The following is an 18,854-nucleotide window of genomic DNA, read 5'->3' on the forward strand; positions in this document are numbered from 1 at the left end:
TTAAGAGAGGCTTAAGAGGTCTGGGAAAACACTGAGAATATTCTAATTACTTCAACAAAAAAGCACAGTCTTTTGAACTGTAGCCTTTTTTAACCTCTGAAATCAGTGGGGAAGGAGAGGGTAGAATATGGCAGCACATTTACTCTCTATTAGAAAACCTGAAGAGAAGACAGTGTCCTAACCTTACACTTCAAATGGTTCTTCAGAAAGGTAATTTAGAAGCAAAGCACAGCAATATAAATACCAGTGCTTTACTTGGCATGTTCCTTTTTGGCTTACTCTTGTGGTAAGCTAAAAAGTAGTAAATTCACAGGGCAAGTTTAGAGAGGTGGAATGCTGACATAGTGAGGAAAGCGGCATGAGGAGAAACCAGACTTTCTGGTTTCAAGCTGAACCTTTAACTCTGGGCACGTTCCCCTAGAAATTAATGTCAGGAAGAAGAGAGAACTTCCAGAATAATTTGACAGACAGAGAAATGTGACTTTTACGATAAATTCAATTTGGGTAGGTTCCAGTATTTTTCTAGGGATCTGTCTTTGTATTTATTTGAGACAGGAGGTAATACTTCTGTAGCCAGAGGAGCTCTTGGGTAATGGATTGAATGAGCAGAAAAGGAAATCTTTAGTTTTGTTGTTAGCCTCCTATTTTGGAGCTACCACTGTGTTTAGCATGGTTTGCCTCAACAAAATCAAGTACAGAATTGGATTGTGTGCATTCAAGCCTACCCAGCACAGCGTGCTTGTCTCACAGTGTTAGAAACATCATGACCTTCTGAACTGTGTAGAATAAAATGTTGGCTGTTGCAAGTAGTCACATCAAGTTCCTTCTTAAAACTTAGTATATTTTTATTCAAAGTATTTGCTTGCAGAATGAGTCCAGATTCTCACTCATTTGTTTACTGGAGGTGTCATCATTTCCAGCCTAAATTTCCTTCTGATCAGTTTTAGTTGTTTTCCTTTACAGCTTTGTCTTATGTTTTGAATCACTCTGAGTTTGAAAGTTCACCCTTATGTATTTTAGATGTCAGTCTTTTGTCCCTTGTATTAAATGTGAACTGACTTGAATTTGGTCATTGGAATTTGTGGCATGTCCCCCACACCCCTTCACTTTTCGTAGAGTCCACATACCCCAATATCCAGTCAAACCCATTTTGCTTTCTTCCTGCTTTCATAACTATTTGAAGAAATCTGCCAACTGTTGCATCTAACTGTATCTTGTTTTCTTGGATCTGTATCTGTAGTGGCACTACAGTTGCCAGAAGTGCTTTCGACTGTGCGTACACTAACAAATTTGGTATTTAAGGAATGAATTACTAAAAGCAGTGTTGATGTCCCTACATCTATGTGGTTCCAGGGTTACTTCAGACTAGATTTTAACGTCATCTTCTGGACCAGATGTTTTGTATCATGAGTGTAATTTGAAGTTGTTCGTATCTGTAGGTGGTTCAGACCTTTTTGTGCCCCAAGGGATTGAAGTACATTTTGTGACAGGTAGATCAGAATAGTTTAGCTTCCTCAGGAGACATCCAGGTTTTATGACTGGTAAGCTCTCAGTGGACTGAACCAGCATGCAGAAAACTGGGGTCATTGGGGAAAGCCTCAAAACCACTCTGCTGATCTAAACTGATCTAAATAATGCAGACTGAGCCAGAATTTCTCATAGTATTTCACTTAAGATCCTATTTATCTGAAGGGTTATAACCATATTATTCTCCTAAGAAAATGACCTTCTAAAGCAGACTGGTTTCTTTGCTTTTAGATAACTGTTATTGTTCCAAGAAGGGGTAATAGACAGTGCAGACACTTAGTTTTGTAATAGAATATTTGTCTTATGTATCTACTACAGCTATTTTACTATGTTTTCTTACAACTGTGCCATTTGCTTTAAACCCAGCTTGTTCCAGATGGCTCCATTGGTTTATTTTTGTCTGTTACTACATTCAAATAAGACTTCACACAATTTTTCTTTTGAGCTAGTGAGATGTGATGGTAGGAATTTTTGCCCAAACAGTGATTGATATGCAGCTATTGTGTGACAAAATGAATTAAAGAAATGTATTTGTTTGGGACCTGTGAGAATGATAGTCTGAGATAGTGAGGTTTCAGGCTGTTTCATCATCTTAGCTCATAAAAGTTCCAGTAAGGTCTGGGCTCTGTAGTACTGACTTTCTGTAAAGACAAAGGAAGCATAACATAGCTTGACTGCAGAAGTGGAGAATGAGTTGAGTGGAAAATTGGTTGGATGATTGGGGTCAAAGAGTTGTGGTCAGTGGTGCGAAGTCCAACTTAAAGTTCGTGACCAGTGGCACCTCTCTTGGACTGATGCTGGCTCAGTAGTCTCAGCAAGCTTTGCATAGAAGCATAGAACAACTTAGGTTGGAAGGGGCATTAAAGACCATCTAATACCAGCCTTCCTGCCATGGGGGAGGCACCTTCCATTAGACCAGGTTAGAGCCCCATTCAGCCTGGCTCGGAACACTTCCAGGGATGGGGTGTTCACAGCTTCTCTGGGCAGCCTGTTGCAATACCTTACTACCCTCTGAGTAAAATAATTTTTTCCTAAGATCTCATCTAACCCTACCCTTCTTCAGCTTAAAGCTGTTGAAGTTCCAAGACTTTGCTGTAAGAACAGGTTGCCACTCAATTTTCTGCTGTGGACTGAAGGTGCTTACCCTCTCATTTACATAGATGTTTTGTATGTGTCAGCATACATATGTGTCCTCAACTGAGGCATAAATGTGTTGAGACTGTCTGATTCCAAACAACTGGTTACTGAAAGTGCCACAGTGCTTTGTAGTGCTCAGTTGAAGTTCCTGTGTTCCACCGTGGGATGGTGGATCCTGATGTCTAACTTGGGACAGTTACACATTTTCTGTGGGAAGGGAGAAGAGTTTCCTAGTAAGCCTCACTTGCAAGAAGATGAGGTTTTCATTTCCCTGGAGCTGTGTAGTGCTTTTTCACCTATAAGTGGCAAATCTAATGAGCTAAAGAGACTCACCTAGTGGTTTGTAGTTTAGCATAGTGCACATATTGCTGCAAGATCTGCTTTGAAAACAGCTTTCATCTACATTTTCCCCCGTCTCTGTGCATTCTTATAATCCCAGTGTTAAGTTCTTGCTTTGTTACTAATCTTTTGTTACTTTGTCAGTAGTATGCATGCACACACAGCTGGCCAAAGCTGGATTTAGAATACTTTTAATAGTAATATCTTTATGTTTTGTCTCTTTTTTAGGTAGCATTTTTCTTTGTAAGGTACAATACTTGCAGTTTCATTGTGGGTTCCAGAAAAAGAACTTCCTAATGTTTGTTTTGGTGAAGTGTAAGTTTGTTGTTAAGTAAACTATGAGGAGAGGAAGTAAAATAAAGTATTCATAGTAGCTCTTTATTGCAGATTTACTGTGTCTCTGTGTGTCCTAGTTTTCTATTATTTGACTTTGTTTTGGGTTAAAAGATTCTTATAAAACCACATGAAGAGCTTATGTTAGTAATGTAAGTCTACCACACTTCTTTAAATTGTTTTTGCTTTTAACTGTTGGGTAACAGATGGAAGAATAGTACTAAATACCTTCCACAGGAGAGACTTTGGCAGATTCTAACCTAAAACATATTTTTGGAGATGGATCATATCTGAAAGGTTATTGGTAAGATTGTAGTAGCATAAGTTGCTTGTGAACCTAAATCCTATTAAAAGTCAAAGAAATTTAAGCTTCAGAGACTACTGAAAATTTAGCCTTATGATATTCTTCTGTTTTTCCATGTGTAGATACTTACCGATGTCTGAGCAGCATTGACATTTTATGCTTCCATGCATGTGGTTGTGTAATGTAGCTTAAAAGAAAATAACACTGAATCTCTGGAATTTAACGAATCTTATTATGATTACACAGTAATGTCATGAGAAATAATGCAATATATGAAAAGTTGTATTGTCTCCTGGATCCAGTGAGATGTCTAAATTAATTTTAAAATTTTTAACAGGAAATTAAAATCCAAAACATATGCTTCCAATAGGACCACTTTTCTTCCTCCTGGATGTATCAGAAATGAAAAAGTTTTGTCCTTAAATGAAGAAGTAGCCCTTGCTAATGATTTGTGTTGCTTGCATATGATCAAGTGACAAACTCGTGGTGGACAAGGAACATTCAGGTTCACCTGTTTGGTTTTCTTTTTAATTCATACAGCTCAGACATACTTTCACTTTCAAACTACGTTTCTGTATGACATATTTTTCTGGAAATAAATGTTTTCAATTGCCTTCTGACAGGATAGCTTATCTTTTGAAGTATTGTGCTGTGATCTTTACTTAATGTAATGCATCTTTGACAGCTTTCTTCTCTCTTTGTAAATTCGTCTAACAGTTGTAAGATGAGCTCTATTCTTCAGCTTATGGTTTTACAGTAACACAGATAGCAATTATACAGGTTTAAGATTTGGAGGGCTAGGCTGTAAACTCAAGGGAATAGTCTGTCTAGGAAAAATAATGGAAATATTTTTGATCTTGGGGGTTTTTTGTTGGGTTTTTTTTAAGTGGATCAGTTTGATTCTAATTCATTAGTGGATGCACACACACAGGTCCTGCTTGCTCTGAGGCAAAAAAGGGTAAGACTGGGAATGAGCAGGGGGAAGTCTTATTTTAAATTGGCATTGCTTCAGAAGTTGAAAGTTAGTATCATCAATTATCCTATTAGCCCATCTGATGCAGGATGTCTGAGACACCACCAATGACATGGTCCGGTCCCAAAGAGCAGTAACAATTTAAAAGACATAATCTTGTCTTCTAAAATAAAAAGTCTTATATTTGTGGAAAATAGGGGTTATAAAAGTAAGTGGAAAACTGAGCACTGTTTCCTTTAAGTTAGCTCAGAAATTAAGGTTTTTTGAAGCACACTAATGAGTGGAATTGAAGACAGGGATGTTGTTCTGCTTGTCGTCTTCAGTTATCTGAAATGCAGTGGCTATATTAGGAGACTTCCAGCCACACAGGAAAGCTTGTCTAGGGGTCACCTAGAGCCACTGTAAATTGGACTTCTGCTTTTGAATCCTCTTCCCCGCTCTTTTCCATGGTAATTCCTAGAAGACTGTACTCCCAACTTAAGAAACGAAATGAGATCCTGATACTGCGTTTTTTAGCTACATATTCTGACCCATAAAGATGACTGACCAGGTGCTTATTTCTTCAATCATTGTTCACAGAGGTATAGCTGAGAGTTGGTAGTTGTAGTTGTCCTGGGGGTATGGTTTTTTTCCTGCATCCCCCCATATTCCAAAAATATTACTTCAGTGTTTTGTAATGTTCATGGGTACTCATTGTGTCTTCTAGACTTCTCAGATATGGGGTACAAATTTCAAATCACCTGAATTTTTATTCAAATATTAGCTATTACACTTAAGTAGTACTTTTGGACCTTTTAAAAATAACAACTTTTGCAATTGAAATTATTATTTTGCAATGGAAAACATTTTCTCAACTCAGAATTAAAGTTGTCTAATAGCATCCCATCTCCTCCAGGCATTCAGTTTGGCAAAATTCCATTTTCTAAGAACAGAAAGATAAAGAGCTCAGACGCCTAGTTATGCTATCTTGCTGCCTTTCTGGACCTGACAGTGCTGTGGTAGGCACAGCTCTTTGGTGTGACAGTGATACGGCATGATTTGCCATCCTTTGAGACTGCTTTTGGGGGATCTATGTAATTCCTTCTTTTGTTGAAGAAATAGGGGTCTTGTGTATGTAAGACCAGGTACTATTTCACTCTGCAAAGTATAGACTGTACCTTGGCATGCCTTGCCATGAGGTCTGTCAGCAGAAACATGATCAATGAATTTAGTTTAGTGAGGGAATAAATGACAGTGTAAGACAGAAATGAGTATAAAAGGGTTTTGTCTGGAGAAAACCCATTCTTTTATTCTGTAGAACATATAGCTATCAGCTGTGCATAATATGAAGGTAGAATGGGCATAGGTGTTAGTTGAAGGGATCACGATGATTTCTTCAGTATGCACCTTCTTTTTCTAAGTTGAGTTTTATTGAGTTCAGTATTCTGGAGTGGCATGTGACAGCAGTAATAGTTTTAACTTTGCATCAAAAACATATTTAGTCATTAGAATTGCTGCTTTTGAGATTCTTTCAAGCGTTAGCACCCTTTTGTGCAGAAGCTTGTAACTTGTGCATAGTCTTTACAGTTCACACCTGACGCTGTGAGATGGTAGCAAAACCCAGAAAAATCTGTCATTCATAAGTGTTTTGCCTTAATTATGTGTGCTTGGTTAATACACATAATAGTTACAGCAGAAATATGATTCTTTAAGTTAGTTCACCATCCATAGCTATCTGAGGGAAGGGAAAGAGAAAGATGCTCATCCTGTGTTTCAAAGTCTTGACTGCCTCACGATACAGCAGAAGTTCCTGCTATCATGTCTTTTTGTGCCTCTTTTGCTGCACATACAAGCTAATAACACCTTTATGTATACCTGTATCTGTAATCACAAACAGCATGTTACTGGATTGTCACATCCTGCAGAGAGCAGGTGGCTTTGTTGGAATAGGGAACCAGTCTCAGTCCCACCACCAAATGCAAACTCAGACTCGCTGCCTCCACTTCAGTCAGGTGCTTGCTTCAAAATCTCTTCCTCTTTTACTTCTTACACCTCCTGCCAATTACTGTACTCCACATAAAGTAACTCATCAGATTTTTGAATATTTTTTTAACCTTATTTCACCCCACTCCTCTTGTTCTCCCTTTTCCAGATTCTGACTCCACTGGCGAAGGGGGAAGAAACTTAAAATACCTCCAAATACTTAGAGGCCCTCTAGACTGGACCATTGTGTTCATGCTTACCCATACATAACTTCATTTGTTGATTTCCAAAGTTTTAAAATTGCTTGAAAAAATTGTCTCATATTTTCTCCAAAAATATGATGAATACCTTGGATTAAGTGATCAAGACCTCTGCTGCTAATAATTTTCTATATTCATGTGTTTTTACTGCGAGAAGTAGCATTCAAGTTATTGGAGGTGATCAGACTGGGGAGAAAAAAAATGGTGTATTTTTCACTTGTGCATGTTTCTTTGATATCCATGGTTGTGCCTGAGCACTGGGGGTTTTTTTTGGTGGGGGGAGAGGGTGAGAGAATATACCCAGCATGGCCCACTGTTGATGCCGTGAACCCAAATCTGGTGTGAAACAGCATTCTCATCTATGCATTTATAGTTGGCCTGAGCATTTATCTGCCAAAAGGTATGATATGCGTGGTTTTCTGCTTTGATTGCTTCTGCAGTCAGGTCAGGAAGATGGGCTTGCTTTTGACAGCAGTGTAGTCAGAGAGTGGGTTAAGCTGGCAGGAACGCAGGGCTAATGGTGTAGATTTTCCACGTAGGGAGATCTGTTGGATAGCAGCTGCCTGAGCAGGGTGATCCTGCTTCCTGTGTGCTTGCAGTCAGGCTCTTTTACCTTATGGTTGGTCAGCTCAGCATGGTAAACCAGCAGAAAAAAAATGGCAAAACCAGAATCATTCTGGGTTATATTTTTTTTAATCTCCCTGGTCCACATCATCATCAGGTATTGCCACTGGTGGTGCAGAAGGAGGATAAAGTACACAGGAGGAATGGGATGCCTACTTCTGTCACCAGCTAGCTTTTGGGTTGGTTTAACTGTAATCCTGGACTGCATCCTGAGAGAAATGTCCATAAAAGTTCCAGCCTCCATGTCAGGAAGACGTGTCTGGAGCAGGAGAGGCCATTATGTCAGTGTGATCTGCTGAGTGAGAGCAGCCCAGAGATTAGTATGTTTTGAAACAAAACATCTGTTTGAACTTCTGCATTCATCTCAGTTGGCATCCTTGCCCGTAGGATACAGTTATGACAGATGTCAGGAGTGTCAATTCTAATTTCCCTAAGCCCTCATGTGGAGATACAGAGCTCTCCTGGCAATGCCAGTTTGCTGTTTCCACCTCCTTTGCTGCTGGCAGGTTCGTGTTGCTGCAGTGCCCTGCCCCGGGGGTTGTGCTGGTTGAGCTGCTGCAGCTGCCTGCTGGAAGGGGAGCTGCTGGATCCAACCAGTGTCCAGAACTGCTCTGCAAGTGGTGCTTTGGTGTAATTGAGAAAGGTGTCAAATGTCTTGCAGGGTTGAGTGCCTGGGAGGACAGGAGAGAGGAAAAGGGAAAAACAAAATACCTTAAACTTCACTTCTTGCAGAAGTCCTTGTATTGTAAAAGTTCTGTCTAAATTTCACGACATTATTCTTGACATTCCCTTACTATAAGGAAGGATAGTGTTTCCCAGATGCCAGCTTGCTTGACAGACACAGAGAAGGAATCAGATTATTGCAGGAGACAGAGGGATCCAGCTCTGGTATGTGCTGGAGAAAGGGCCCCTAATCTCCTCCAGAATGCCAAGTCCCTTTCTGTAGGTCAGCTCTGAAAGGGGGAAGGAGGAGATGATAGGCATCCAGAGGGGCAGAATCCCTCAGCTTCCAACTCTGCAAGGAGAACTTGGATTCTTCTTCAGTGGATTTTGCAGATCCCATCTTACAGGGAGCAGTGGTGGGAGGTCAGCCTCCTAAGGGGAACCAAATGAATTAGATACCCAGGCGCATGGAAAGTTTGAAGCTCCTCAGTGTATGTAGAAGGTAAATCATACCGTCACCTTGATGATCATCTCTGCACTTCAGTCATTTTACTAGGGTTCGTGCTTCTTCTATGGAGTTTCTCTCTTTTCCTGATCATATTCTTCTCTCTTTTCATCTCGTAGTACTTTTGCATGCCATCCTTTCAGCAATTTGTTTCCTACCTTTCCTAAATACATTCCTACATAAAATCTATTTCAAAATATTTTGGATATCATTTGAGATTTTCTGCAGTGCTTGTTACAGTTTTCTCAAAACAAAAGCCTTTGAGAAATGTAGACAATTTTTTTTTGCTTGCTTAATTTTTTTTTTTAACATGTTGAACAAGTTCAGCAGGCACTGTGTGTCTTCAGGGTATCCAGCTTGTGGAACTTGGCAAGAGAAGAAGGGATCTGGCTACTTAGTCTGTTTGTTCCCGTGTAATTTGTTTCATTTATTTAAACTGGCATCAGAAGTTTAATTCCTGTGAGTGTACAGGAATGGGGGAGGTCGTAGGAGATGGAAGATACATTTGCTGTAGGAGGTACCTCTGTCATGGCAAAAAGTCTGTTCAAGAACAGTAACTCACCTTTTTTATGAAGGGGAAAGAAGTGGCGTTTTTGCTTTCCAATCTTGAATGCTCACTTTACTCTTTGCCATTCATAAGCTTTTAGGATCATCATAATGTAGAGAAACAGGTCTTGACTTACGTGCTAACTTTTCATTACTTGCTTGTGATATTATTCTGGTAATATTCTCTGAGATTATTTCTTAAGATTTATGCTAATAATAAATGCATAAGTACAGTGTGCAGTCAGCAATTCTGCTTCTCAGTGTTTCTGGAGGTGAAACTCATGAAGTTGAAAAAAAATATTTACTGGAAGTGGCAGTACAATTTCATATTATTTCTGAGCATGGAGCCACACCACTAGCTCAGCCTGTCCTAAACCCATGTCATGTCACTGAAGGGAACACTTTCTCCCCTGGCTGTGCAATCCTGTCTTCTGTAGTAGCCCCTACTGGATTCTTTTTTCCCTTTCCAGGTGGATGAGCATGTTGGTTTGTTATACCATACAGTTGATGGAACATCAGAACTTTTTTGAGGAGGAACAAAAATAGATAAAAGAGGTTTTGGCCTGCAAAATGTTTCTACCTGTGGCAGTACTGGCTTAAACTGATTTAAATGAATCATGAAAATGTGCCTTGCTTGAAGGAAAAAAGATAGATGCTTCTAATTCTGAGAAATTTTCTTTCTTAGTGTCTTAATAACATCTCAGAGCAGTATGTTGTATTTGAAACTACAGTGTTTCAGTTCTAAAAATTAAATGATAGGAGCTCATGTGACTTTCATGAATGACAGAGCTTACTACAGGGGAAAAGCTGTTGATAAGGTATGAAAGTGATGACCTACCTTTCTTTGATGCATCTTGCATAAGATACGGTAGTTCACATGGGCTCTTTTGTCATGATTTTTTGCAATAGTTTTCTTTGTGGTACCTGGTTTGCCATCTCTGGTTAAATATATGATCTATTTGCTATTAAAACAGATTGCCTGTCACTAAAATAAGGTACAGAGTGAATTGTAAGGCTTGTGTGCTTGTTTACTGACAGATGAGAGGAACAGAATTGCACAGCTGCAAAACTTACAAAATTTGAAGGACTAGTGAATGCCAGAAAATGAATTGTCTTCTGGTCTCCCATCTGTTGTGTTTGCTAAACCTTGATTTCAAAATTAATATGTTATGATATGTCTTAGTAAAAACTGATGCCTGTTTGCAAGGAGTGAAGCTTGTAAGATTGTGACCCTGGATACCAGGAAAACCTAACATTCCCTAGTTTTCTCCCCAGAAAACTTAAAAGTTCCAAGCCACGAAGTGGTTAAACAATTGTGATGTATCACTTGCAAGGCTAGTACGCTGAATCAAAAAGTCAGATGAAAAATACTTTCAAGCTAAATAAATAGAGTTGAATAGTTGTTATAAGAGAAAATGGGAAATCATTATTCCTGAAGATAAGCTTTATGGGACTGCTGTACTTTAAAAATGTAAGGAAATTTAGTATGATTTCTTTCTTTTTCTCTTCAGTAAGAACAGGAAATAAAAGAGGAACTAAAATTATAAATATAGACTAAGGTATATTTGATTAAATAAGAACTCATCTAGTACTGCATGTTTATGTGTCTCTTCTAAAAAGCAATACTTATTTGAGACTGTTCCCCTTTCAAGTTTTTTAATAGATGTTCATAACCATTGCAGGAATTCTGCCTGAGTGTGTCTTGTGGAAAGGATGTGAAGAAAAGGTTTTTGTAATAATAAGGCAAAATCTCCAGCTGCCTTTACTTTCCCCTCTCTTCTGTTTTACGTATTTAATCCTGTTTCATAACACACTGCTGTGACTTAGTTGAGGAATTAGTCTCCCACATAACTCTAATCAAACTTTTGGTCTAATTACTATTTTGTTTATATATAAGACTAATTTTCAGAGATAATGTGTGCTCTAGACATGTGAGGTACTTCACAAAAGTAATTAACTTGCAAGGGAACTTTCTTTCAAATAAATGAGAACCTCTTATCTATTTCCTGTTAGTTTGCCCATTGTGTTGCTCATCTTAATAAAAGTCAGCTGGGAAATACATGGATTTTTCATTGAAGGGATTGATAAAAGATTTTAAACATTGTCTTTTGCGCATGATAGTTTTCCTGCTGCTCAAGTATCTGAATTAGAGTTTCTTAGATAAATCCCACAATTACAGCAGAGTGTAATCTCATATTGGTCTATATCAGAAGTACTTATTACAAAGTGATTGTAAGATAAGAATCTTTTTGTGCGTTCTATACTTGTATTAATTAATTTCCTGTCTAGATAAACCCTGTAGCTAGTTTGGTGTCCATTTGGTATTCTGTGGGCCCCAACTGGGCTTGGTAAGATTAAATTTTTATAGATGACTGTGCATGTCTCCTGGTGAGGAACAAGGCTAACCAATTCTGTTTTTAATTTGGCCCTTCAATAATCAACGTTTTACTGCCTGTGCTTTATTCTTTCTATGTTCTCTTATTTTGCTTCCATTGCACCTTATTTTACTTCCATTCTGATTTTCCTCTTTGCCTGGATTGCCTTTTTACAGAATGCTTATGAGGTTACAAAAAAAAATCTGGCAAATTTGTGGTAATGTTTAAAATGGAGTATTTGTGTTCCACAATCATATGAAATGCCTTAAACATTACAGGTGTACTCAGATTGCCTAGAAAAGTATGTTGGCATTTGTCAGTATTGGCTTGTGACCATGTGAAATGCTAAATGTCTTTACCACTTTTAAGGGTTTTTTCGTAATCCATTAATGAATTAGGGATGTATGGTCTCTCCAGTAGCAAGGGGTTTATCTTGTAGAACAGGGGGGTGTTGGACAGAAATAAAGGAAGGTTTTTTTCTCATTGTTGGATCCTTTCAGTATTTTGCTGACTCAACCTCTCACTGCAGTGGGAGTTTCTGTTAATGCCCGTTTGGTTCCTTGGGAAGAGGTGTGATCTGTAGAAGACATAGCTCTGCCAGGGTCAGTCTGACACTGCCTCCATGGAATCACTGCCCCCAGAGCTGCCTGTTCCTCTGGAGACTCATTCCTCTGTCTGTTTTCCTTGCAGTTTCTCGTTTCAGTGCCACATTCTTTATTTGCAAAGCAGTGCTTCATCTCCAGCTCTGTTTCCTCCTGCACAGAATGAACCTTGCTTGCCTGAGCCGCAGCTCACCTTGGAAAAAGGAGAGGTCTTAGTGGTGGTCTGCACTGGAGGGTGTGTCTTCAATAGGGCCCTGCATTCAGTAACTCCCTGAGGTTTTGCATATACAGAGTCACAGCTGTTCTTCCATTTGGTTAACTGATAAATTTAGAATCTGCCCTGCAGGTGACCCAATGTGCATGTGAGTTTTACAGTTCACGACTTTCAGTGCCTGCTGTTGTTAATGTGACTGAATGCATTTAAGTGTGCAGTGAGTGTAGTGGGATTTAGGGAAGGGGAAGGCTCAGACTTTGCCATGCACGCTTCTACCTTTCCTCTTCCTGGCAAGAGAAACTGCAAAAAAAGTTCTGCCTCAACAATGAAGTATGTTATGAGGCTTTTTCAGAATGTACACTTGCCTTGGAATGTTCTTTAGCTGACAAACTAAGTGGTTTTTCAAGTAAATTCTTGTGCAGCTATTGCCATATATGCTCATATGCTTTTTTAATGCATGAGATTTTTTTATTTTAATAACAGTTGTACTTTATGATTGCATTTGCACGCATTACTCCCTGTAGTTCCATGTGGGAGCATTAAAAAGTCAAATCATTATTACTTTGTATGTTTCCAGTTTTGTCAGTAGCAAGATATATTCCAGTTATTGATAAACCTATTTCCTGCTCACATTATAAATTACCATTTTCCTTAAATGTGGTAAAACCCCCCCTTATTTATGCCTATCTAAATGAAGTTCCCACCCAGTGGGGATAAAAAAAGGAAACCTGTCAATATTCCTGTGTGGGAAAGCATTTTCTGGCACATGCCAGATTCTTGAATCTTCAAGATTGTAATCCAGCTTGATGAACAAGATTTAATCCTTTATACAGGATGGACAGTAGACTTGTCCTCTGCCTACAGGAGAGCAGTAATTCTAACTATTTATTTCAGAACACCTTTTCCTACAAGGTCTGTAGTAAGGACACGAAGCTCCAGATATCCTTGAACCTTTTAATATCATGGTTATGTATTTGCATGTAATGACATTGATGGCCAAATGACATAAACAGACACAGGCAGGTACATGCATATATTTACTGAAGAATGACTATATAGACCGGGTTTGACAGAAATCACCTGATATTTATAAGCTCTCCACTTCAGCTTTGCTTGTACGCTGTCTTAGTCTAAGCGTTTGAGATGTCTACTATCTCCCACATTGAAGCAAAAGCAAAGGTTTGCTTTTGGGGTTTTGGATGAATGGGGGGATGGATGTCAAACTGTTTCAGGATAAAGCTTTTAAGCAGTGCAACTAGAGCAAGAGATCTAGTATTCCTCCTAGACCTTGTGTCTGTGGCGAAGATAAGTAAATGCTGTAAGCATTTATAGAAGGAGGGGTTGGCAAATTTTTGGAGGTGGTGTTGTAGGTCATCTTTTTATTTTCTAAGTCTATGACATTGGAAATGTAATAGGAAGTAAAAGATGCTGCCTTTCAGACAAGCAAGTAAATCGGTTGTTGAGAAGGATTTTGCCTGTGTGGACTTAGGAAAACCGGGAGCTGGAATATGCTCTATTCATAGGTGTGTCTGCAACTTGTTTTGTGTACCAGCTCCCGACCAGATGTGCTTTTTACTGTGTTACCTTTCAGTCATCATGTTGTAAATTGCTGAATGCTGTTTTTCAGGTTTCCTTTAACTTCTGGGATCACAGACTGATTCATGGTGGAAGGGATAGTAGCATATCATAAGTTCTGACGCTCCTCCTGGTGAAAGGAGGGGCATAATTTGATCCAAACCACGTTGCTTGGAGCGCTGCCGCCTCACATCTTGAAAGCTTCCATAATTGGAGATTCCATAGCTTATCTGGACAATCTGTTCCAATGCTTAAGTATCCTTAAGACTGTTTCAAGTCTCATTTACTCAGCCTCCCTCTGGAGCCTGTTCTTCAAAACACATCAACACCATGAACGTCAAGCTGTTGCAAGCTGCTTGTTGTCTGGAAAAAATGGGTCTAAAACCTCATTCAAAATCTGTTCTTGGTGTGGTGTCAGACCTTCATCCAGCTGTGTTCCCTGCACTGCCTCTACTGCAGTGACTCATGCTAAGGCTCAACTTCGTAGCTGCCATTGTAGCCCAGCCTTTCAAAGTGCCAAACCCTAGCTGTATCATCTAGGATCACCCAAATGTATCTTGCTGAATTATCAAGTGGTGATTCTAAACATCATGGCATAATCTGTCAGGGTATTTTAGCAGTTAATGCATATCAGGCTCTTGATCATGAATTAATTTTTTAGTGCATTTTCTGTCATACTGTAAATTAAAGTTCTTGGTGGTATCTCTGTTGTTTTATTCTTTGTTTAGTAAAATACGCAGTTATCCAGCTTGAGCTAATGGCTGTTTGGGATGGATGTTGCTGTTTTTACAGGTGATTAATGTGTTTACAGTACACCACCTTTCTGAATACCATTGATTCTTTTCTTCAAAACAGAATAGCTTTAAAGCATCTTTGTCAAAATACTTCTGACTTTGTTATCTGAAAAAGTCAACCCTTAATAAAAAGGCATTTTTTCAGTGTAGTGCAGTCAAAACAGAGAGTAAGGGACAGATTGTAACAGGTTTTTTCAAATTATTCTTCAAGAATCTTCACATAAAAAACTAGGCTTTAAGAAGCCTAGCACTTTTCTGGAATCCTAATGCTGACTGCAAAGCTTGAGCTATTTTCTTTTTCTAGTATTTCTGCTTTGGAAAAGAGTTTTACATAAATCTTTATATGAACCTGAAGCCCCTGTCTCTAGTATCACTAGAGCATTTTTCTAGGTTGCTGTCAGAGTCAGGACTTGAAAAGGAGCCAGACTGGTGCAGGATCAGTTTGATTATTCCCCTGTCATGTTCCTGGCACTTAGAGGTGCGTGTTAGAGAAAATGAGCTGTACCGAGGTTGGGTATGTGAATCTCACTGGCTTTGCTCTAGCACAAGCCATGCTCTGAGATGTTTGTACTGGGTTCTTCATTCCAGTGCGCTTCAGGAAAGCAATTTAGTATAGGCACACCGATGGACCCAAACTATTACGCTTGAAAAGTTGTAGTGGTAAGCCTGCAACTGTGTGACTAAGTCTGCATGTGCCACCTTTTGGAAGAAGCTGGACTGGGGTTTGAAAGCCCTGGTAGACTGGAGTTTACTTCATCGATTGGGGCACACTTGCCATACCATCGGTTGTGTGGTCGATCTGTAGCATTGTTATCATCTGGGATTTTCCACTACTCAGGATACCTTCGTTCTCCCGTTACATTAGATAATGGAGAGTTGATACATGAGACAGTGGAGAGCTGATTGTATTCAGGTGTTATTTATGGAGTGTTTTAAGGATATTTGGGACAATTGAATGTGATAGATGAGTAGCAAGTCCTTGATACTGAATTATGTGTAGGCCCAAGCAGATACAATAGATCAGGTTTACAAGTCAGTTGTCCCTATGAGGACGAAACAATGTTTAAGGAACAGCTGGGAAATAATTGAAAGTGACTTGGTTTTGGTTTGTTTTTTTATAGAAGTGGAAACATTGCAACACAAATTGATTAGTGGGTTGAACAAAAGATGGCAAGATGAGGAAGGCAGGGCTTGGGGAAAAGAGTGATGAAGCTTGATGCATTTTTTTTTACATTACTTTTAAAATTTCCTGTCAAATGAGAAATGTATATTACAACTTTAAAAAGTAGTTCCTTATTTACAAATTGCAGATATAACACCTTTGTGAATCAAATATCCTGTTTCAGTATAATAGCTCTTCATTTGCAGATAGATCCTTAATATATATACAGCATTTAAAGATGAATGACAGTGAATAATTCAGGTAAATACTGTGTAGGAGGCTGGTTTTCTTATTTAAATATCTTGATCAGTTAAATAATTTTGTCATATATCTAGGCATAAGATTTTGAATTAATGTTTACATATTTGCCCTTTGCTGAACTCCTACAAGATTTTATTATTCAGATTAATAGGTGAATGTTTTATGTTCTAAACTGCTTAAAGTATAAATCTGCTGAAACTCAAAGCCACTTGTCTCAAACAAGCAAACAATACCACTTCATCTCCCCATTAACTCGAATAAAAATATCAGGCAGGTAAAGGGTTTACTGAAGAAAAAGGATAGAATGGTCTGCTCTTGATTAATTGCAAGCAAATAATAATAAGAAGGGAGCGATGTCCTAACAGCCTTTTCATTTCACAAATTTCATTTTAAGCATGAACAATTCTACTGATTGTTTTCTTTGAGGCACAAATTGTAAACAGTCACTTAATAGTATCTTTAGGGTGAATGAGTCTTATTGGATTAAGTAATGGGAATATCCCATTGCACCTTTTTTCTGTTCAATGCTCAGTTTTTATTTTACCTTGCCTCTCATTTTATCTTGTTACAGTGCTTATTCAGTAATCTATCCACATTTGATAAAGTTGTTAAGCCTTAATTAAATTTATGCTCTGCAGAGCTGTCAAGTGCTTCGAAACATCAGCTGAGAATCATGTAGATTTTGGATGTTTTAAACTCTTGGTAGAATGACACAGTTTGGTCTAAAGCCAAGGTGAATTAAAGTATGTGGCATGTCTCTGACATGTCTCTGAACTTACTGAGATATGATGTTTTAATAGAAAACATAATGAGACAAAATATTTCATGTAAACCATATCAACAATTTTACATTCTTTTAATATATGAAATAACAAGCAGTATGCTTTACCATGACAGATGGGTCATTAGGATCATGGGAAGATGCAGCTAGTAGTGGTAGGGCATCAGGCTCTTGATCAATGTTTGCTGTGGATCCAAAAATGACACTGTGAAGCTGGGGCTGCTGGAAAGTATCTCCTTGCTGAGGCTATTGTACATTATAATGTATCATGTTTCTTCAGTGTAGGTGAAATGAGTAACTAATTGGGTGATGGGAGTCTCATCTGACCCAGAAAAAAGGAGTACATCAGTGTACTATACAGCATCCTTCTGGCTTAATGTTGAGAGGGCACTCTTAAATTTTCTCAATTCTTTATACTCTTCGAGAAGATAACAGTGAAAGCTTAATTTATGTTTCTTTAACCCAATACAAAATGAATTCATTTACTATTTATGGATCACTTAGGGAGTGTATTTGGAATCATGTTTGATCTGTGGGTTTCCAAAAATGAAATATGTAACTAGTAGCTTGCAATAGTTTAAGTTTTGCTCTGTTTTTGAAAAGTAGGAATCACTTCATCTCTTATCTCTAACAGTGTCACTGGTTCATTATAAAGCATTCTTTGATATATAAGTTTTGACAAAACTAAAGTTGACTTTTTAATTTTGCAGAAGAATTAAATTAAGAGCTTTTTCATTGGTTGATTGTTAGGCTAATACACAGTTGCATCAGTTAGTTGTAGTGAAGTCCTGAATGGTGAGCTTCAGTTGAAGCATTAGAAGCCAAAATTAGAAAGCCACAAATAGATTGGTTTGGATTTGGATTTTGGAGGATGATGAAAATCATGACTGTGATTTGGTGTACACTGTGAGTGAAATATGAAGGGTAAATGTGTACTCGTAGGGGCATTTAGGACCATGCTTCTACAAAAAAGGTGGGTTTTTCTTCCCCTCTCTAGCTGTGAGTGTTTGTGTTGCCTCCCTTTCACTGGTGTTAGTGTTTGTGGAGCTGTGTGGTAGGTCACATCAGCTCACTGAGGAGCTGAAGCTAACTCTTCAAACAAAAATAAATTATCTGAAAGGGGATGAGATGGTTAGAATGTGTCATCTAAGTGTATTTGTGGGGTTTTGTGTTATGTAAAGGCTTCCATAAAATCAGTCTGGTGACAGTTAAGGATTTCTTAAATGAAAATCAAAGTTGGAAATGGTATGGAGCTGAATAAAATGAAAAATGGTTTAGAGATGGGGTAGAGACCCCAAAGACTTGTGTTGGGGTTTTTCTCAATTGTAGGCTTGAAGCCTGCAGTTCCTGCCTTTGATAGTATAAAAGTACTGACATGTTGTGCCTAGAGTGACCCTTTATGTGCACTTTTGCATAGCTGGTGGCCACAAACAATGTAGAGAGTGTCTGGCAAGCAGTGTGTTTTCAGGAGATCCTGGAGTGGGGAGTTTTACAAACTGCGGGTTCACAAATACCTCCTTCAGTGTCAGAACTGATTCTAGCAGTCCTGTAGATGTGCTCCGTGGCAGATCCCTCCAAGATGGCTGTAGTATAGCTGACAATCCTGATTTTTTTATTCATACCAGTTTTCCAGTGTAGTTTACTGCATGTCTTTACAAGTATTTGCCCCAATTCTGCGGGGTATGGAAAAACAAGTGCTGTGTTCAGACTTTTGTATTCATGTTTGGCTACTGCTTTGGTCAATGATTTAAAAAATAAAACATAACAAGATAAAGGGTCAAGTAAAACAGTATTAAGCTTTGTAGACTTCCTCGACCTCTTCCTTCTTCCCATTCTCCATTCATGCCTTTGTCAGTATATCTATGTATGGTGAATGAGATGTGCTGTAACGCACGTGTTGCAAATCACTGTCTTTTG

General features: G+C 38.6%; 1 protein-coding gene across 4 annotated transcripts in view; it reads left to right on the forward strand.

Annotated features, from left to right (window-relative positions):
* The window catches only part of FAM135A (family with sequence similarity 135 member A), an 81,445-nt gene that overhangs the window by 20,073 nt on the left and 42,518 nt on the right, over positions 1 to 18,854 (forward strand). The window lies entirely within an intron of this gene.

Source organism: Corvus hawaiiensis, chromosome 3, assembly GCF_020740725.1.
Source record: "Corvus hawaiiensis isolate bCorHaw1 chromosome 3, bCorHaw1.pri.cur, whole genome shotgun sequence".
NCBI classification, from domain to species: Eukaryota; Metazoa; Chordata; class Aves; order Passeriformes; family Corvidae; genus Corvus; species Corvus hawaiiensis.